The sequence below is a fragment of the Lissotriton vulgaris genome, chromosome 1_1, assembly GCF_964263255.1.
Source record: "Lissotriton vulgaris chromosome 1_1, aLisVul1.2, whole genome shotgun sequence".
Classification (NCBI taxonomy): Eukaryota; Metazoa; Chordata; class Amphibia; order Caudata; family Salamandridae; genus Lissotriton; species Lissotriton vulgaris.
Window position 1 is genome coordinate 709620067 of NC_141685.1, and position 21852 is coordinate 709641918.

At 52.3% G+C, this 21852-nt stretch overlaps 1 protein-coding gene across 1 annotated transcript in view; it reads right to left on the reverse strand.

Moving 5' to 3' along the window:
- The window catches only part of ASPM (assembly factor for spindle microtubules), a 388799-nt gene that overhangs the window by 144219 nt on the left and 222728 nt on the right, over window positions 1–21852 (reverse strand). The window lies entirely within an intron of this gene.

Here is a 21852-nt window from a genome sequence, read left to right on the forward strand (position 1 = left end):
TACGTCTGGACTCTGTTCCAGCAGATACTTGGCGAAGACGACGCAACTGACATACAGATGGACCATGTCCACAGAGTGGGCCTCCTCCAAAAGGGAACAAAGCACCAACGCCGGACATCCTTGTATGCATCCATAACTTCGAATTAAAAGAAAGGAGTAGTTTCTGTCCTGTAACTCCAGTTTTGTAGTAGGGGTATCTCTGTTATAGTCTGAATAGTCCCGCCCATGTGCGTGGACCCCGGCAATCAAAAATTCTGTAGTAGGGGTATCTCTGTTATAGTCATAAGCGCCCTCCCTCGTCCCTGGTGGAGATAAATATTCATGTAAGGAATGCTACAGGTTTGGCGTGCTACGCCTTAAAAAAGAACTGAAAGTAAAAGGGACCTGCTATGCATTCTGGGATACTGGGAGAAAGTTCTGGAAAGTTCTCTTAAAGGCACAGTATCCTATTTAAGCCACATAATGGCAGCCTATGGGGCTGGTCTGTCCATGCCTTCCTCTCTATCATTCCAGAGTCTTTTACTGGTAGAGGCAAGTTTCTCTATGGAAGAGACTGGGCAGGCTGTGTTGTGTGTGGTTTTGTTTGGTGGAATTTCTAGTTGAAGTACTGGACAGTGTAGCCTGTGGATATAGGCTGCATTATTTGTCTTTAAATTCTCTCTTACGTGTCTTTGCAGTTTCTGCATGATTTGACAACTTAAGAGATTACTGGAGTTACAGGACAGAAACTACACCTTCTGTAGTAGGGGATCTCTGTGTAAAGTCATAATCTAGTGAATAGAATGGCAAGCCCATCCCCCACACCAAAGCGGCGGTGGAGAAAAGAAATTAACACCACTATTGTGCGAACAAATTCCGCAGCGAAGCCTACCCAACCTGAGCATCTGCCCTGGCATCAGTGTCCAGACAGTAATGCTTAGCAAAGGTATGAACCGACTTCCAAGTGGCCGCCTTGCAGATCTCTGCAATCGGAACATTACGGAGTAAAGCTGTTGTGGCAGCTTTTCCCCTGGTGGAATGAGCCTTAGGTTTACCCACTAAGGTCTTATTAGCTTTTTGTTAACAACTGTATGCAGGACACAATCCACCTAGAGATGGACTGCTTAGAGGTAGCAAGCCCTGTCCTGACTGATCCATAATTGACAAATAATTGGTCTGACCTACGAATATCTTTGGTTTTATCCAGATAAAATTTCAACACCCTCCTAAAATCCAGGGAATGTAGAGACCTTTCCGCTGGAGATGAAGGATTCTGAAAAAACGTAGGCAACGTTATGGTCTGGTTAACCTGAAAATCAGAAATAACCTTGGGAAGAAATTTAGGGTGAGTACGCATAACAACCTTAGCAGCATGAAATACAGTATAAGGTTCTTGGCAACACAACACCTGATTTTCACTCACCCTGCGGGCCGATGTAATGGCCACGAGGAACGCCGCCTTCCAGGATAGGTGCTGCAACGAAGCCTTATGAATAGGTTGAAAAGGCTCCTTCATCAATCTGGACAGCACCACATTCAATTCCCATGAAGGCGAAGGAAGCCTGACAGGAGGGAACACTTTCTTCAAGCCTTCCAAAAAATCTTTGATCACAGGGATCTGGAAGAAGGAAGTCTGTGAAGGGCATTTCCTGTAGGCAGTCAATGCAGCAAGATGAACCTTAAAAGAATGAACATTGAGGCCAGACTGCGCCAAATGTAGAAGGTATGGAAGGATGACGTAGTCGGGTCATAGTTCTTGGACTGACACCAGATACAGAACCTCTTCCACTTGCACACATAGGAAGTCCGGGTGGAAGGTCTCTTGGACTCCTTCAGTATGTCCATGCAATTTTCGGGCAGATTTAGATGGCCATATTGGACTATCTCAGGAGCCATGCCGCCAAACTCCAAGACGAGAGGTTGGTGTGCAACATCTGCCCCCCCCGAACTTCGTGAGAAGGTCCGGCCTGCACGGCAGCCGAATGCAAGGAAGTAGAAACCGGTGAAGCAGGTCCGTGAACCACCACTGTCTGGGCCATTCCGGGGCAATGCGTATAATCCGAGCCCTGGACCAGGCCAGTTTGATGAGTACCACCGGAATCAGGGGAATGGGTGGAAAAGAGTACAGAAAGCTGTTCGACCAGTTGATCCATAACGCATTCCCCAGCGTCCCCTGCTGGTAGAGTACCTGGAGGAGAAGTTTGGCATTTGCTGTTTTCGGCGGTGGCAAACAGATCTACGTCTGGAGTCCCCCACCTTGCGAAGACTTCTGCTAGTACTTCGTCGTTAATGACCCATCCGTGGTTTTCCTGAATCAGTCTGCTCAGTGCATCCGCCTGAACATTCTGCACACCTGGCAGATGGGTAGCAGTTATCGTCAGTCCTCTGGCCCGAAGCCAGTGCCAGATCGCCTGCGCCTCCTGCGACAGAGCGCGTGATCTCGAGCCCCTCTGCTTGTTGAGGTAATACATCGTGGTGGTAAAGGCCTTCAGTGCCAAGTGAACAGCTCTGAGTTCCAGGAAATTGATGTGATACGTGGCCTCCATCTGGGACCACGTTCCTTGAATCTGCAGGTTTCAGGAGTGCGCTCCCCACCCCTGGAGAGAAGCATCCGTCACGACAGTCTGCATGGGAATGTCCTTGTGGAAGGGAACCCCCCCTGAGGAGATTCTCCGTTTAACACCACCACTTCAGCGACTGAAGAGCATGCAGAGACAGTCGTATCTTGTCGTCCCAAGATGCTTTCCTCTGATCCCACTGGTCCTCCAAGCACTCCTGCAGCGGTCTCATGTGCAGCCGTGCATGTGGAGTGAGGAAGATACAGGAGGCCATCGATCCCAGTAGAGAAGACACCGTCCTCACTGTTGTAGATGGAGCGGTCATAAGAGCCTGAGCCTTCCGAAGGTGACACGCTTGCCGACAGCGTATTGATGGAGGCTTCCAAGTACTGTATGCATTAGACCGGAGTGATTCGGACATGTTGATGTGCAACCCCAGCTTGTTCAAGAGAATGCACGTCTTCTGGAAGTGTGCTCCTTCCGAGGAAGATGCCTTGATCAACCAATCGTCCAGATACGGGTAGACAAACACCTTGTTCTTCCTCAGGTGTGCTGCTACCACCGCCATGCACTTCAAAAATATTCTCGGCGCAGACTTTAGTCCGAATGGGAGTACTGTGTATTGATAATGATTGGCGCCGACTTGGAACCACAGGAACTTCCTGTGTTTGTGTGCAATGGGCACATGGATGTACGCATCCTGTAGGTCTATAGCACATAGCCAGTTTCCCTGTTGCAACTGAGGATAAATCTGATGCAACAACAGCATGCAAAACTTTTACCTGCGAATCCATCTGTTTGCGGGTCGCAAGTCGAGAATGGGCCTGAACTCGTTCTTGTCCTTCTTGCGAACCAGGAAGAACCGGGAGTACAGACCTCTTCCTCTCTGAGACAGAGGTACGTCTTCTATCGCCCTTTTCCTTAACAGGATATCTGCCTCTGCCTGGAGCTTGCGCAGCTGAAACTGCGAGCCGACCGGTGGAATTGCTGGAGGCGGGCTGGTGAACCGAAGACTGTATCCATTGCAAACAATATTCAGCACCCACTTGTCCCGAGTAATTTTTCTCCACTCTGCCAGAAAAAACTGAATGCTTCCCCCCCACTTGAGTGGGTAACAGATCCGGTGGAAGTAAGCGCTCAGGGCCTAGACCTGGCCGGGCCTTTGATCGCTGGTGCCAACTGCTGGCCTCCTCCGCCCTTTGGGCGTTTCTGGAACGGCTTACGGAACTGTTGTTGCTGCGACTGTCCCGAAGCTTGGCCACGTCCTCTGCCCTGCCCACCGAACTGCCTTTGGAATGGTCGGTACGATTTCTTCGCTTTTTTGGGCTTCTCTAGAACCACAGCCGTGTGTGTTTCGGCCTCCGCCTTCATGCGGGCCATTTCGTCATCCGCATGTTTCCCAAATAGGGTTTCGCCAGAGAATGGAAGATTGGCCACCCTTTGCTGTGCGTCTGGTTTCAGTGACGTAAGGCGGAGACAGGCGTGCCATCGCTGGTTAATCCCATGGCAAAAGCCATGTGCCGCCAAGAGGGATGAATCTGCTGCAGCGCTGATAATTTGATTCGCTACCAGCATCCCTTCGTTTAGCACTTCCTGGAAATCTTCCCGCTTCTCGCGAGGCTACTGTTCCGCAAACTGCTGGAGGGACACGGTCGTGGCGCCCCAACAAAGCCATGGCACTCACAGCCTTCATAGAGTTCGCCGATGTTCCACATACTTTCCTTCCAGCTGAATCCATCCATCTAGACTCTGTCTGGGGGGATTGTGGATGACGGGGTGGTGGCATGCTGTTTGTGGGCTGGCGTCACAATCACAGAATCCGGAGGAGGTTCCACCCTTAGAAAAGCCGGGTCCGAATCGGGAGCCCGGTACTTTTTCTGCAATCTCGATGGTGCCGCCTTATTCACCGCAGGAATGAGGAAAAGGTCCATGGCCGATTCCTCCAGGCCCGGCACCAGAGGTAGTAGTGTACGAGACAGGTGTTTCTGGTGCAGTGTCTCGAAAATGACTGATGTCTTAGGCGTGGGCACCGTCAAGGATATGCCCAATTTGGCAGCGCTTCTCAAGAGGACATCATGGAAAGACACCAGGTCATCAACCGGCGAAACCCTAATGTCCAGCGATCCAGACAAAGTCGGAGAGTAGTCCCTGGTCCCCGAGGACGAGAGCGAGATCTGTGCCTCCTATTGCGGTGTCTCGACCGCGTGGACGACCTGTTGCGCGAACGCTTCCTCCTCCGGGAGCGAGAGCGTGACCTCCCGGTCCGTGGGCGCTCCGCAGGTTTCCGTCGAGGCGTCTTCCGTGGCTTATCCTGGGGTCGTGGTTTAGGAGTCCCCTTAGGTGGTGTAGGAAGAGGAGGTAGTGACACCGATCTCGGTGGCGGGACAGGGGGTATCCATGCCCGAGGGGCGGGCCCATGCGGCGGGAGCGGTGGTGGTGGCTGTCCTGAGGGAGAAAGTGGTGGTAGAGGAGGGTTGACGGGAGGATTCTCCTTCGGTATAGGGAGAGGAGGCGTCTTCGGCCGAGGTGGTGTATATACCACTGAGTACACCGAGCCCAGTGACTTCTTCGGGGGAGGGACTGCGAACCAGCCCCTCCAGTATGTGATCTCCGCCTCCAGCGCCCTCCACCAGACTCAGCGTGATTTCTGGCGCCAGAACTCCTTCTGCGCCGCTTTGGGGAGTGAGAACGAGTCCTCGACGCCGACATCTTTCTCCTCAACTCCGAACGTCGTTGTTCCAGTGTCGGATGTCGCCTCCGCGACTCAAGCGTCTAACGTCGCCTCCGCGACGCCGCGACGTCGACCGTTCCATTCTCGACGACGAGCGTCGACCCCTCCTCGACGCCGTCCTCCTCCTCGAGGCCGAGGATCCCCTCGACGCCGACCGTCTTCTCGACGGCGACCAGCGGTATCGCCTCAACGACGAGCACCGACGCCTGTGGCTTCTCCTTCGACGCCGATAGCTCGACGTTGACGTCGACGACGAAGACGCCGTAGACAGTGGTTTTGACGGAGGCCTACCCAGGCTCTTCGACGTCGAATCTTCACGCCGTCTCGACCCGGAGTGCCAGGGAGATGGGGAACACACCGCCGTCATCCCTCTCGACGTCGTCGATGCAATCGACGCTGACGGAGACCGGGACCGTTTGCTGGTCTTCCTGCCTCTATGAGAGCCCCTCAGAGGCCTCAGCAGAGGCAGAGGGAACCTTCCCAGCCTGCCCAGACCCACCTGCAGCCTGCAGTCGTCTCTCTTCCAGGCCTTGAAGCCTAATCTTCAGCCTTTCCCTCAGGGTCCTTGCTGAGAGGTTCTGGCAGATGCCATAGTCTTCAGGGACATGTGCTTCAGAGAGACAAATAATGCAGACGTCGTGTGGATCAGTCTTGGCCTTCTTCCTTCCACATGCTGGGCATTTGTCGAAAAGAGCAGGCATTTTAGAGCCCTAAAAAGCCTGACAAACACACAGGGGAGAAGGGAAACACCACGAATATAAACTGCTAACACTTTTGTCAAAAAGTTAACTTAAATCCAATATAATCCCTTGAAAAAAGGGAGAGCTCAATGCCAGGGTCCTGCTAGCAGGAGCCGGAAAAAAGAACTGAAAGTAAAAGGGACCTGCTATGCATTCTGGGATACTGGGAGAAAGTTCTGGAAATTTCTCTTAAAGGCACAGTATCCTATTTAAGCCACATTATGGCAGCCTATGGGGCTTGTCTTTCCATGCCTTCCTCTCTATTATTCCAGAGTCTTTTACTGGTAGAGGCAAGTTTCTCTATGGAAGAAACTGGGCAGGCTGTGTTGTGTGTGGTTTTGTTTGGTGGAATTTCTAGTTGAAGTACTGGACAGTGTAGCCTGTGGATATAGGCTGCATTATTTGTCTTTAAATTCTCTCTTAAGTGTCTTTGCAGTTTCTGCATGATTTGACAACTTAAGAGATTATTTTTGATTGCCGGGGTCCACGCACATGGGCAGGACTATTCACTAGATTATGACTATACACAGAGATCCCCTACTACAGAAAGATAATTCAGAGGAGGCAGGAGGCTCACCCAATCCAGTTCCTGGGCCAGACGCCCGCTATTTTCCGGGACTTGGAGGCTTCCACTTTGCTCAAACAGCGTGAATTCAGGGCGGTCAGCCCTCATCTCCGTGAGCAAGGCATCCCCTTCTCCTGGGGACATCCCTTCCGCATCATATTTAAACAGCAAGGGAAACAACACCAGATTCGTTCTCTCACTGAGAACCTTGAGGTACCTTGCCACGATAGCATGATAACAGTGGAGCCGGTGGAGAAGCCTGAGTAACAAGCTTCTCATCGATCAACAAAATGGCAGCTCGTCGGTAGGCCGGCCTCCACCCTGAAGCCCGACCAGGCAACAATGACCAAGAAACAGGAGGCGGTGCTCTCCTCTCTATTGCAGCCGTCGGAACGCCCGGCTATCCCACGATCTGCACAACTGGACTGCACAACTGGACTGCACCGGATTGGGTAACGGGATAGGTGCCGGGTGGGCATGGGTGGCTGCCCCCGATGCTCGCTGACAAACTCTGGGCCCATGCCCTCTGCACCACTTGTTGCTGAACGAGTCATGACCTCCTTGGTTCTCTATTCCCCAACAAACTTTGGTTGTGTTGTGTTCTTCGTAATTGTTCTGAGATTTGTTTTCTCTTTAATTACATTTTTGGTTGTTCTTTTTTTGGGGGTTTCCGCAACAGTCAGTACTTCTGTTCAGCTTCCCCGTCAAGACAAGGGGGCCTTTGGATCACTGCAGGCCTAGACAGCGGGATGCTAGCAAAGCAGTTTGTTACACCGCCACACCCTCCTGATGGGGAAGGCCCTTAAGATAGTTAGCCTTAATGTGAGGGGCCTAAACAACCCCATGAAAAGATCAGCGGTGCTATCGTTGCTAGAAAATACAGGGAGGGATATTTGTCTTCTCCAGGAGACACACCTTCTTTCCAAGGACACCCCTGTATGCGCAGTAGGCGCTACCCACAGCAAGTCTGATCGGCAGGTCCGTCCAATAAAATGGGGTAGGAATTTTGGTTGAAGCTCACTTTCCGGGCAAAGTCATTGCAACTGTAGGAAAAATCAAGGGGCGCCTTCTAGCGCTTAGGGTGCAGTGGGGGGGTTCTCACTTCACATTGGCCTCAATTTATGCTTCAAACACACAAGGATCCTCCATTCTCACTGCTCTCACAGAGGTCCTTGCGAAGCCAGATGCAGCGATACTGGTGAGAGGGAACCTTAACTTAGTAATGGACACAGAGCTGGACAGATCTGGTCTAACATCACATCAAACGGGGGCGTTCTCTCCACGGGGTCAGGAATGGCTGATTGACAATGGCCTGCAGGACGTTTGGCGCACCCAACACTCCGGGGTAAGGGACCACCCTTACTACTCGGCAGCACACAAAACGTATGCGCGACGACCATTTTCTGGCTTCCACTCACTTACCGCGTCAACTACACACTGCTACGATCGAGCCCCGGTCCTTGCCGGATCATGCTCTCATTGCGGTACACGTCCCTGCACAGACCTCATATGCGATCCTCCTGAGGTGGCGTTTGCGAGAGAGTCTCCTGCATTCTGCTGAAACGATACAACAAATTAAACAAAAATTGGAGGAGTATTTACAGCTTTATGACGTGGGTTTAGCGTCGCTCTCTGCTATGTGGGAGGCCCTGAAAATGGTCTATAGTGGTGAATTTATAGCCATATCTGCAGCCGAAAACAAACTGCGGGAAGAGAAGCGCGGTGAACTAGAGAAAGGGGTACAGGAACTCGAGTCTATTCACAATCTGATCTCAATAGGGCGGAGTATGCCCTTCTTCGCCTCCGCCATAAATTCTACCATAGCAGTGATAAATGTGGTAGGCTCCTGGCCCACAGACTACAGGCTAAAACACAGACTGAAATGACTCAGTCGATCAGGGATCACAACGGGGAGGAACAGAGCGCTGATGTACCCATAGTGGAAGCCTTCCGCTCGTTCTATTGCACCCTGTACACTGAGCAGGGCCCACCGGCACGGTATCCTCTTTTTTTTTGAATGCCTGTGCGATCTCCCCTCTCCCCAAATCTACAGCAGAACTACTGGATTCTGCTATTTGAATAGAAGAAGTGATTACGGCGATATCCAGATTGAAAATGGGCAAATCACATGGCCCGACGGCTTCTCTGACTCCTTTTATAAAATCTTTTGAAAAGAGCGTGTAATGTCGTTCATGGTGGATGAGGAATTGGTGAACTCCTTCACAATGGGAAAGAGTTCCTCTGTGATTTGTGCTGGCTTTAATGTGGTCTGCTAGGGTGGTGGTCTTAGTTTATTTCAGGAGGCAATAGTACTGGCTGAGAGCGGTTTTTGCTGCTGTGCCCCTTTCTTTCTAGTTACAGTCAGTTGCATTTGGTGGAGTGCAGTGCCTCGGTAAACCAATCTGCTGTTTTGATTGGTGCTTTGATCTTGGCTGTCTTGGAGAGGGAGATAGAGTCGGAGCAGTCTGTGATCCACTGGGAGAAGTTTTTTGCTGCTTGCTCTGGGTCAGGTGTAGGCAGGAGCAGAGACCGTTTTTCCACTGACCTGACACCTTTTTTCCAGTCTCTGCGCATGGATCTGGGGGTAGATGGGGACAGTGCAGGAGTAGGTGGGTCCTGAGATGGTGAAGTGAATGCTGTGGTGTTCAAACCAGGAGAGTTGTGTGGTGTGGTTGTAACAGACTGTTGTTGGAGGTGAAGATGGGGCAGATGTGTCCGGCAATGTGGGTAAGGTCAGTGACAAGCTGCTTGAGGCTCATGCTCTCCAGGAGTCAGTGGTGTTGGGGCCGGTGAAGTGGAAGTTGAGGTCTCCAAGGCAGATGTAGTGTTTTGAGTCGACTGCAAGCAGGCGGTCAGGTCCGGGATGGCGTTGCAGAAGCTAGGGCGTGGTCCTAGTGGTCTATAGGTAAGCCTGCCTCTGATGGTGTTTTTACGTATGCGTGGAGCTGGAAGTGGAGGTGTTTCATTACCGGGGCTGGGGTGTCTGGGGATATTGAGCAGCGGATGGTGTCCATGTAGATAATGGCGATTCCATCTCCGTATTTGTGGGTTTGGTCCTGGTGTGTTATCTTGTAACCTTTGGGATGGCGATGTCTGAAGTGGTAGAGGGGTTTAGGCAGGTTTCTGTGTGGAAGATGACATTGATAAGGTTGTGTCCCAGGTCTCTGTGGCATTTTTACAGTGAGTGTGCGTTGAGTTAGATGCACTGGAGGCCATCTGTGAGTCAGTCGGTGTGGTGGGCATGGTTGTGGTCAGGTTTGCGATATCTCTGGTGGTATTGGCTGCTTTGGTGCTGCAAGATAACTGTGCTGGCAGGACAACAGTCCACTGGTGGTGGTTGGGAAGTGTAGCAGCAGCTGATGTTTGTGAGGCCGCGGTGCACGACCTGGAGGCCTGCGGGGTGGAAGTGCACAGGGTGGACAGTGTTGTAACAAAACTTGAGGTGCAAGGTACGTGGAGGAGCACCCTTGGGACTCAATCAGGAACTCTGGCCGGAGTAATGAGCTGAGGTGGCCCTTCGGAGCTTGGTGGGCCCGCACTGCAGGGTCCAGTGTTATGCCCCTGGGGGTGGAATGCAAATTCTACTTACCAGTATGCATCTGTTCTTGGCATGTAGGGCTGCTGACATTCATATCTGTGCATAGTCCGCCACCTAGTGTTGGGTCCGGATGATTGCACATTGTTGTCCTGGAAGAGTCTTCGAAGTATCACGAGATAGGTGGCTCCTCCCCTGGACTACAGTGCGCATGGGCATCGCCTCCATCCCCAGATTGTTTTTAGCCATTGGCAGAGATGGAGTGAAGAAAGTGAGTGATGACCATGCTATGAGCATATGTGTGTATATGAATAAATACTGCAGCTGCTACAGGCGCCGGGGAGGAGGGTGGGCGATATGAATGTCAGCAGCCCTACATGCCAAGAACAGATGCATACTGGTAAGTAGCATTTGCAGTTCGAGGCATGTGGGCTGCTGAATTCATATCTGTGCATAGAATACATAGCAGTCCCTCCATTAACGGCGGCCGCCCGTGCCAGCTGCAGCAGTCTGAAAAAGCGTTTTTAGAACAGCCTGACCAACAGCTGCCTGCTGTTTGGAATGCACGTCTACACAGTAATGCTTAGTGAAAGTATGTGTGGTAGACCATGTGGCTGCTCTACAGATGTCTTCTAAGGGAATGTTACCTAGGAAAGCCATAGAGGCCCCCAACTTCCTAGTGGAGTGGGCCCTCGGTGGGATAGTGAGAGTGCGCTTAGCTTTAGCGTAACAGATCTGAATGCACTTTACTATCCATCTAGCAATCCCCGCTTTGGAGATTGCATTTCCCTTGTGTTGTGTGGCAAAAGCAACAAAAAGTTGTCTGGTTTTGCGGAAATCTTTTGTCCTGTCCACATAGTACATCAAGGCCCTTTTCACATCAAGAGTGTGGAGCATACGCTCCGCCAGCGTCTCTGGGTTTTGGAAAAACACCGGCAATTCAATTGTTTGGTTTATGTGGAACTGTGAGACCACTTTGGGTAAGAATTTAGGGTTAGTGCGGAGCACCACCCTGTTAGCATGTACCTGGAAGAAAGGTTCTTGGATGGTGAGCGCCTGCAGCTCGCTAACCCTCCGTAGCGATGTAATTGCTACTAAGAACGCAACCTTCCAAGTTAAAAACTGGAGCTCACAAGAGTGCAGTGGCTCAAAGGGAGGACCCATCAGCCTTGTAAGAACCACATTGAGGTTCCATTCTGGAGCTGGTGGAGTCCTTGGTGGAATGACCCCTTTGAGTCCTTCCAGAAAAGCCTTGATAGCAGGGACCTTAAAGAGTGACAGGTGCTGCCTATTCTGGAGGTATGCTGCCATAGCAGACAGGTGAATGCGGATGGAAGAGTACGCTAGATTACATCGATACAGGTGAAAGAGGTAACATATGATGTTTTGAATGGAAGCATCTAGCGGGTCAATGCTGTGGTCCACACAGTAGATGACAAACCTCTTCCATTTAGCCGCATAACAAGCTCTAGTAGTGGGCTTCCTTGCCTCCCGAATGATGTCCATGCAATCGGGAGGAAGATTGAGGTAGCCAAACTCTAGGACTTCAGGAGCCAGATCGCCAGGTTGAGCTGTTGCGGATCTGGGTGCTGAATGTCGCCATGGCTCTGCGTCAGAAGGCTGGGAGTGAGATGAAGCCTTTGATGCGGTACCACGGAGAGTTCCAGAAACGTGGTGTACCATGGTTGGCGAGCCCACGTTGGAGCAACCAGGATGAGCGTCATCGAGTGTTGCCTGAGCTTGCGTGCCACCAGCGGTATCAGAGGTGCTGGGGGAAAAGCGTACGCAAATCTGCCGGACCAGTTCATCCACATCGCATTGCCCTGTGAATGGGGGTGTGGGAACCTGGCGGCGAAGCTTTGGCATTTTGCGTTCTCCTTTGTGGCGAACAGGTCTATCTCTGGATGACCCCACTTTTGGAAGTACGGTTGGAGTACTGATGGATGTATCTCCCACTCGTGCATCTGATGGCTGTGCCTGCTGAGCAGATCTGCCATTTGATTGTCCTTGCCCGGGAGATGCTCTGCCATGAGGAAGATGTTCCTCTGAATGGCCCACTTCCACATGCTCTGAGCCAGATGAGACAGCTGTGGAGAGTGTGTACCTCCCTGCTTCTGGATGTAGTACATGGCCGTCATGTTGTCCGTCCGGATCAACACGACCTTGTTGCACAGATGTACTTTGAACATCTTTAAGGCCATGAAGATTGCCATCAGTTCCAACACATTGATGTGCATCTTCCTTTGCTGAAGTGTCCATAGTCCCTGCACAGTGTAGTGGAGTACATGCGCTCCCCATCCCTGGAGAGAGGCGTCCGTCGTCAGGATGATCTGTGGGACAGGCTCTTGGAATGGTCGGCCCTTGCAAAGGTTTTGTGGATTCCACCAATGCAGAGAGTTGTACGCCCGACCGCTCACCAACACTAGGTCTGTCAGTTGCCCATGAGCCTGAGTCCACTGACGTGCTAGGCACTCCTGAAGCGGACGCATATGTAGTCTCGCGTGCGGGACAATGGAGATGCGGGAGGCCATCATGCCTATCAACTGCATGAACACCTTCGCTGGAAGCGAGTGTTGGGGTCTGAATCGTTGGATCAGCGCCTGGATACTGGCGATTCTCACTGAATTCGGCTGCGCAGTGGCTGCCAGAGTGTCGATTGTCGCGCCCAGATACTGTCGCACGTGGGCGGGCTGGAGATGGGACTTTGGGTAGTTCAGAGAGAATCCCAGATCGTGCAGGAGGTGAATGGTGCGTGACACGTGGTCTACGCACTGCTGTTCTGTCTTTGCTTGAATGAGCCAGTCGTCCAGGTATGGAAAGACGTGGACGTGCTGGCGACGGAGATGCGCCGCCACAGTCGCTAGGCATTTCGTAAATACTCTTGGTGCCGTGGTGACCCCGAACGGCAGGACTCTGAACTGGTAATGCTGGTCTAAGATCGTGAATCTGAGATACTTTCGGTGGGAAGGATGCAGGGGAATATGAAAATAGGCATCCTTCAGATCCAGCGTAGCCAGAAAGTCCCCCTGTTGAAGCAGGGGAAGCACCTGCTGCAATGTGAGCATATGGAAGTGCTCCGAGTTGATGTAACCGTTCAGGGGCCTGAGGTCCAGGATCGGTCTGAGTGATCCGTCCTTTTTGGGGATCAAGAAATACAGGGAGTAAACCCCTGTTCCCCGCTCTTGCAATGGAACGAGCTCTATCGCCCCTTTTTGCAGCATGACTAGAACTTCTTGCTGCAACAAGGTCAAGTGCTCGCCGGACATAGCACGGCTTCTTGGCGGTATGTCCGGTGGAATGGACGTAAGTTCTAGACAGTACCCGTACTGGATAAGAGACCTCACCCACCTGTCCGTGGTGATGGACCTCCACGCCGGCAGGAACTGCTGGAGTCTCCCCCCGACAGGTGTCGTGTGATCGGGGGGCAGTGACAAGACGTCACTGCTTGTTGGTGGTGGTGGACCTGGAGCCATTGTTTCCACGTCCCCTGCCTTTGATATTATTGCCTCTGTAGCCACCCCTGCCCTTGTTGTTGTTATACGAGGGCTGGGTGTTACCCTTGTAGTATTGTGTGGACTGGGATGCCTGTCCCCTTGAGGTGCCTCTTGAATTGGAGCGGCGAAAGGAACCACCCCGAAACTGCTGACTTTGTAAAGCCCCCATAGATTTGGCAGTTTCGGTATCTTTTTTCATCTTTTCTAGGGAGGCATCCACCTCAGGGCCAAACAGATGGTCAGGATTCACTGTTTGACTCAATATCGTGGTTTGGATGTCGGGTTTGAACCCCGAGATTCGAAGCCAGGCATGGCGTCTAAGTAACACACTTGTATTGATAGCCCTGGAGGCAGTGTCTGCCACATCTAGGGCACATTTGATGGATGCATTTGTAATGAGTTTACCCTCCTGAATGAGCATCTCTCCCGCCTCCTTGTATTGGTCAGGCAAGTGTTGCAGAATGGCCTCTAATGTGTCATAATGGGCCCTATCATAACGTGCAAGCAGGGCTTGGGTGTTAGAGATCCTCCAGATGTTAGCTGCCTGTGCAGCAATGCGTTTGCCTGATGCCTCAAAGATCTTGGACTCTTTGTCTGGGGGAGGAGCGTCACCAGTAGTCTGCGAATTCGCCCTCTTCCGTGCGTTGGAAACCACCAGGGAGTCCAATGGCAAGTGTCCCTTAATATACGTGGGATCCGTGGGCGCCGCTTTATATTTCCTGTCGATGCGAGGGTTGACCACCCGCGCCCGGGTGGGCTCCTTGAAAACCTCCTGTGCATGTTTCAGCACCCCTTTAAGCATCGGTAGTGTCTTGACTTGCTTTTCGGCTACCGAGAAGGTGTCGAATAAGAAGTCCGCATCCACGGGGTCCGAGTGCAGTTCGACGTCATGGTTCGCTGCAGCTCTCTCTATTAAGGCATTGAAGGCCGCCGAGTCCTCTGTCGGGGACGTCTTGGCGGCGAAAAGTTGAGTGTCCTGACTCGACTGCGGGTCTTCTGCGTCGCCTCCTGCGGCCCAGGGCACATGCTCCTCTTCCGGATCCGAGTACGCAGGATAGGTGTACTCGGCATCTTCCTCGTCCGCATCAGGCGCGGGGGAATGCGTCGGCGAGTGTTCCAAGGCCTGTGGGGACACAGGTTCCATCAGAGCCGAAGAGTCCGCAGAGTACTTCTTGTTCTTGAGCGGAATCTTAAAAGGTTCCAAGGCCGGCTCCGACGTAATCTTTCGTTTGAGGAGCGACAATTTTCCGGTGTTGGCGTCGATGATCACCTCACGACGTTCCTCCACCGCAAGCGGTTGGAGCCGAAGCTTCGACACCACCAAGGCAGCTTTCGGCGTCAATACCTCCTTTGCGTGCCCGCTTTGTTTCGGCGCGAAGGCCTTCGGCGCCGACTTGGGTGGAAGGGTAAAACGAATGGGCGTCTGCTCTTTAGTAGGCTTAGGCGTGAGCGTAGGCGCTACGGTGTCCTGAGCAGGAACCTCAGTGGACTTCCGGATCCGCTGTAAGGAGTCCCCCACTTTTTTCGTAAAGGCTGCCGAGGGCTGAACCGGCTCGAGCGACCCCTCATCTTCGAGAGCCTTATCACCGGTAGACTTCTTCTTCGGCCCCGACGCCCCATGTCTAGGCGCGTCGTCGGCCTGACGTTTCCTCTGAACCGTCTTCGGGTCCATGACCCCCTTCGGCGCCGACGCAGCCGCGTCGGGGGCCTTCGCCTTCGGCGCCCACCCAGAGGGCTTCGGGTCGGCCATTTTGGCGTGGCTCTTCAAGTCGGCCATTTTGGTTTTCTTGGAAGTTGACGCCTCCAGAACCTTCTTCACCAGCGCAACTTTCAATTTCGGTTTCGCATCCGAAGGTGCGTGACCCGTTGGCTTCACTTTCGTTTTCTTCAACATAAGTGATGGCTTAGAAATGTCCGTGACCGGGCCCGTAGGCGGGGACGTAGGACTCATAGTTAGATCTTGGGTAAGGCCCGAAGGCGATCCCTCGACCTGGGCCGCATGAAGGGGAATAACCCCTGAGTCTGTATGGAGATGCTCCTCCTCCGAGCTATCTCCCATCGTGGCACAAGCCTGGTCGTCGTCCCCTACCTCGTCGGAGACTTCGTTATAGTCCTCCTCACCCGCGTCGTAGGTCTCCTCCTCGGACGCGGGCCCAGAGTCCGACCCTCGCACGTCGTCTTCTCCCTCGACAGATTCCTGGAAAATGTCATCTGGTGGGGGTGCCAAAGCAGACAACTGAGCCTGGAGCCGATTGGCCCGGCGGAGCTTTAAAGTCTTCTTGCTTCGGAATTTCGAACACGCCATACAGGTGTCCTCGCGGTGATCCGGTGACAAGCAGGTATTGCACACAGGGTGCACGTCGAGGTGCGAATATTTAGAGTGACACAGCGGACACTTTTTGAACGGAGTCCGCTCCATAGCAAAGGGTGTAGTGTAGGCCCGTCCGCGTCGAAAGCACGTGGAAGGGCAGTAAGAGATCGGAGCTGAGAGTCAGAAAGAAAACCGTACGCAACTATACCGACGCCCAGCCTAAAGACCTTTTGGTCTCGAGTATAAAGTAGAACAACTATCGGTTCCGACAGAGGGAACCGAAACACATCCGAACCCAATGGCGGAAAAAAACAATCTGGGGATGGAGGCGATGCCCATGCGCACTGTAGTCCAGGGGAGGAGCCACCTATCTCGTGATACTTCGAAGACTCTTCCAGGACAACAATGTGCAATCATCCGGACCCAACACTAGGTGGTGGACTATGCACAGATATGAATTCAGCAGCCCACATGCCTCGAACGGGCACGTTCAGGACCAGATCGGCTCTCCTTTGGTGCGCTGGCACCACAGCCACCGTATCCCTGGGAGGAGGGATTGCGTTAGCAAGGAGGCAGGGGGGCAGGGAGTGGTAAACGGCTGGAAAAGGACCATTAATGACAGAGACAATGGCGAAAACCGTCGCCCAGCGAGTGCCGCCTGGGAATTCCAACACGCAGAACTTCTGACATTGTGCGTTCTCTTCGGTGGCAAACAGATCTAACCAAGGCTCTCCCACGGCTAAAAGAGACCTTGCACCGCCTCCAAGTGGAGACGCCATTCGTGATCCATCAAGCACCGCCGACTGAGTTTGTCCGCCCTGGTCTTTAGAGAACCTACCAGGCGTTGAACCATCAGGGACATGCCCTGATTTTCCAGCCACTTCCAGAGACGAAGAGCCTTCTGACAGAGGGTCCACAACCCCACTCCGCCCTGCTTGTTGCAATACCACATGGCAGAAGTGTTATCTGTGAAAATCTGCACTACTCTCTCTTTGACAGAAGGAAGGAATGCCTTCAGTGCTAGACGAATAACACGGAGCTTCAGAAGTTTGACGTGGAGCAAGGACTCCGCCGGAGACCAGAGGCCTCTGGTCTCCACCTCTCCCATGTGGCCACCTTATACAATGAGTGACGCATCTGTCACCACTGTGAAATCCAGTTGGGGAAGGGAGAGGGATCTGCGTTTGACCCATTCCTGGTTCGAGAGACACCACTGCAACTGATGTGCAGTCCCTGCCAAGATCTGGATGACATCAGACAGATTCCCCTGATTCTGTGTCCACTGAAACTTCAGGTCCAACTGCAGAGCCCACATACACCACCTGGCATGATCCACCAGAAGAATGCAGGAGGCCAGGAAGCCCAGCAGCCTCACGGTCATCCACGATGAAATCCGGGGTAGAGGCTGCTACATCGGTATCATAGCCCGAATATCGTGGTTCGGGAGGATAGGCCTAAAACTGCACTGTGTCCAGACCGCTCCAATAAAAAGTAGCTTGTGAGAAGGGTACAGGTGAGACTTCGGCACGTTGACTGAACTGTGACCCCAGTGAATGCAGGAGGTCAGCCGTAGTATGGAGGTGGACGACAACAGCCTGGGATGAGCTCGCCTTCAACAACCAGTCGTCGAGATAGGGGAAGAGTAGAGTTCCTGATCTGCGCAGATGAGCAGTGACCACCGCCATAACTTTCATGAACACCTGAGGGGTACTGGTAAGGCCAAAGGGGAGCATGGTAAACTGAAAATGCTCATGGCCTACCATCAACTATAGGTAACACCTGTGGGTCGGCAGGATGGGGATGTGGAAGTAAGTGTTCTGCAAGTCTAACGCTACCATCTAGTCTCCAGGGTCGAGGGCAGACCGGATCTGAGCCAATGTCAACATTTTGAACTTCTCCTTCTGGTTGACATCCCTGAGGTCCAAGATATGACTCAGGCCTTTGTCCTTCTTGGGCACCAGAAAGTAGTGGAAACCGCAACCACAACCTACTTCTAGGGTAGGAACTAGCTTGATGGCTCCCTAGGGAAAGACTACGTAACTTCCTGTTGGAGAAGGGCCAAATAATCCTCTGACATGTGATGGTACTGAGGTGGCATGGCGGAGGAGTAGTCTTGAAGTGGAGAGAGTAGCCCCTTCGCACTATCTTCAAAATCCACCTGTCCAACGTGATGATGCGCCAGTGGGGGAGGCGGTGGCTAATCCTGCCGCCCACTGGTGATTGGTGGCCCTGAAAGGTCAGACTAGGAGGGTTTGGAGGCTGCTGCAGAGGGGAACAGGCCTGCTCACTGGCCCCCAGGCCCACGGTGGTGAGTCCCATGTATGTGGTCCCACAGACGCTGGACAGCCAGCGCAGGGCCTGCGGCTCTGGGCAGAACATGGTTGGGCACCTCTTCCGTAGCCATGAAAGGGGCGAAAAGCAGACTGCGAGGGGCGAGAGGTGGTAGCGAGGCCCAACTATCTGGCAGTAGTCCCGTGAGTCCTTGAAGCGTTCAAACGCATTGTCTGCTTTGTCGCCAAACAAGCAACGGCCATCAAAGAGCATGTCCAAAAGAGTTGATTGGACATCACCGGAGAAACCAGTGGACCTCAGCCAGGCATAGCGTCTCAGGGCTACAGACGTTTAGATCGTCCTGCCTAGTGAGTCTGTGGTGTCCAGCCCACAGCGAATGGTGAACTTTGCTGCATCCATCCCGTATGCCACTGCATGGGAGAGTTCGGCTCGGACCTCAAAGGACTGTGGCAGCACCTGCGCAACTGTGACCCACACAGAGTGGGTGTAACGGCCCAAGAGACATGCAGTGTTCACTGACCGCAGTCCTAAACTGGCGGAAGAAAACATCTTCCAAAATGATCCAGCTTCTTGGATTCCCTATCTGGGGGAGCAGTAGGGAAAGCGTCTTTGGATGTTGAGGCTTGGACCACCAAGGGGTAGAGTGTGGAGAAAGGAAATTGGGGGTCGCCTGGGGCCGGGTGGTGGAGTCTGGCAATCATCCTATTCACAGAAGTCCCTGTGCTGGGCTTGGACCAGGTGCCCAGAAGGATGTCTGTGAGGGCCTCTTGAACGGCAGAAGGGGCTCCGAAAAGGCTGCTGCTTGTTGAAGCTCCTCAGTCAGGAGTTTAGTCCTGACTGCCACCGTAGGTAGCTCAAGGTCTAAGGCCTCAGCGGCCCTACGCAACCCCACAGCGTAGGAGGCTCCCTCCTCTATAGCCACGGTAGGGGGAGAAAGCATACCAAGGTCTGGGCGATGTATCCAAAAATCTAGCCTTACCCAGTTCCTCTCTCCAGTCCAGCTCTTCCAGCTGGTCTGCTAGATCCCAGTACTCCTGAACTTCCACTGGCTGCCAGTCAGGGCGATAAGGAACGCAAGGATAGAACAGAGGTACAAAGTACCAGTCAACGGCGGTCCACTCAGTTTCCATGTCGAGGGGGAGGCCGGCTGGGGACACGACCGGTGTCGGAGGTGTTGCCATTTTAGTGCCAGAGAAGGTGTTGTAAGGTTGACCGGTACCGATCCGGATCCAGGCCTGGATCCCTGGAGGCCCTGCAGCGATAAAGCCGCCGGCATCGAAGGCCTAGAACCCCCAGTCAAGCCCGCGGGGCCCAAAGGGCGCTGGCGGAGTCGGGCTGCCCATAGATAGAGTGGAGAACTTCTTAAAAGCAACGAAGTTGAGCAGGGGTCGCCCGGCTCCCAGGAAGGGAAGGAAACTCGAGCCCACCCAATAGGCTCTGCAGGCGGAGCCAGACAAGTACCTTACGCATCCCGCGCAGCCGACGGAGGGGAGAAGGCGAAGAGTGACGGTGCTTCTTTGCCTTCTTCTTGTCCTTCGACTTACCCGGAGACGAAAACTTTGAAGAGAAGTGATGGTGGCGATTCTGCGAACAGTCCCGAAACCTGCCTCTCGACAGGGACCTCGAGTGGCACAGAGCTGACTGCCGGGCCTCGAGAAGCTTTTGGGACCGCTCCTGCAAAGACTTCGGGTTCATGGCCCGGCAGTTGGAGAACGACTTTGTGTTGTAGTCGCGCTACAGGCAACAGAGGCACACGAGATGTGGGTCCGTGACGGGCATCAACTTGTGACAGAAGTAACAAGGTGTGAAGACGGTCTGTCCATGTGACATCCCTTGCACCAGGAGTCAAACAACTCGAAAAAAGAAGTCAACAAAAAGTTTTTTTTAAAACTCTCGTCAAAAAGGCTATGGGTACCGCTCTCTCCGGATCTGCGCTGGCTGGCTTGCACAGAAAAAGAAAGAACGGACGTCAGTATGCAGGGGAGGCATCCAAGTAGATACCGCAATGTCATTCTGGCGACACGACACCAACGAAAAACGTGGAGTCGACTGACATGAAGGGGTACTGCTGAAGAAAAACTCTCTGGATCCATTCTGATGCCAGGGGGTAATTCGAAGGTAAGGAATCCATAACTAATAGTCTCTTTTCAGATATGTCTCTTACGCTTACGACAAAATATTATGTACGGCTGATATTGAATCTTCACCCTTTTCAATTGATTAAACATACCAAAGCTAACCACCTCACAAACTGTGCAACTGGGAGGCCCCTCGCAGCAGATCGATGTCATACCCTCTGAGAAGACTCCTTGGGATGACAGACTCCCAGCTGATTTTTATAAGGCCTGCCAAGCCCAGATTGTCCCCATCTTAGTCTCGATTTATCAACGGGCCCTAGATGATGGTCACCTCTCTGCAGCGTTTCTCAGAGCCCGAATTTCACTTCTATCGAAACCAGGGAAAGATCGCCTGGACTGTTATAGCCATCACCCATTTTCATTGATCAACCCGGATGTTAAGATATTGGCGAAGGTTTTGGCGACACGCTTGAATTAAGTTACCACACATCTTATTCATCCCGCTGAGGTGAGTTTTTTCCTGATCGCTGCTCCACCAATCACGTACGCACTCTTCCATATTATTTGGCCAATGATGGACAAGTTGGAAGAGAGGGTCCTTCTCTCTTTGAATGTCGAAAAGACTTTCAATTGTGTCTATTTGGTATATCTCTTTCGGAACATGAAGAGGTTGGGAATAGGTCACTACTTTCTTACATTAACCAGCGGCATGTATTGTGAGCCCACTGCATCAGTCACTCGATGAGGTTTTGTCTCCCTGTATTTTAAATTCCAACAAAGCACTAGACCAGGTTGCCCTCAGTCCCAGTTATTGTTTTTGTTTGACTTGGCTGCCGCTTTGTTTTCGTAACTGGGTTCTTTTTCAGTTTTTAGGCTATAAAATAAATTGGTCAAAATGTGAGGCCCTGCCTTTAGTTCCCGGCACCACAAAGGCCTCTTTGGGTAACCTGCCATTTAAATAGCTTCAGTCCAGTCTTACATATCTTGGGGTATATATAATTTGGGTCGAGCTAGAGAGGGAAAAAGTCAATTGCCATTTCTATGAGGATCTGCTCTTCACCTCAACTTGGTTACTGCACTATGTTCTCTGCGTCTATTTTGCATAATTTATGCGTTACTCTAACCCTTGTGTCTGGACAAGGCTAACCTCTGAAGAGCTAGAATGATAGCAAAGCACGTGTCTGGGGTTACTTGTATTCATTCCAGGTTGGTTTGGATGGTAGTTTGCAAACCAAAGCTGTTCTACTGTGCCTAAAGTGGTAAAAGGCATTTGTAATTTTACATCTTGGCGTGGATGACACTGAGCAAATTCTATGCTTAAAGACTTCGCTGTAAAATCGGCAAAAGACTTTGGGCCCTGATTTAGAATCTTGGCAAACGGATCACTCCGTCACAACAGTGACAGATATCCCATCCCCCTAAATATAAATTACATATATCCTATGGGATTTACAGTTCCACAGATGGGATATCCGTCATAGTTGTGACAAAGTAACCCGTCCGCCAAGATCTAAACTAGACCCTTTGTCGCTTTCTAGCTCGCCGTGGATGGCACAGTGTTAATCCTAT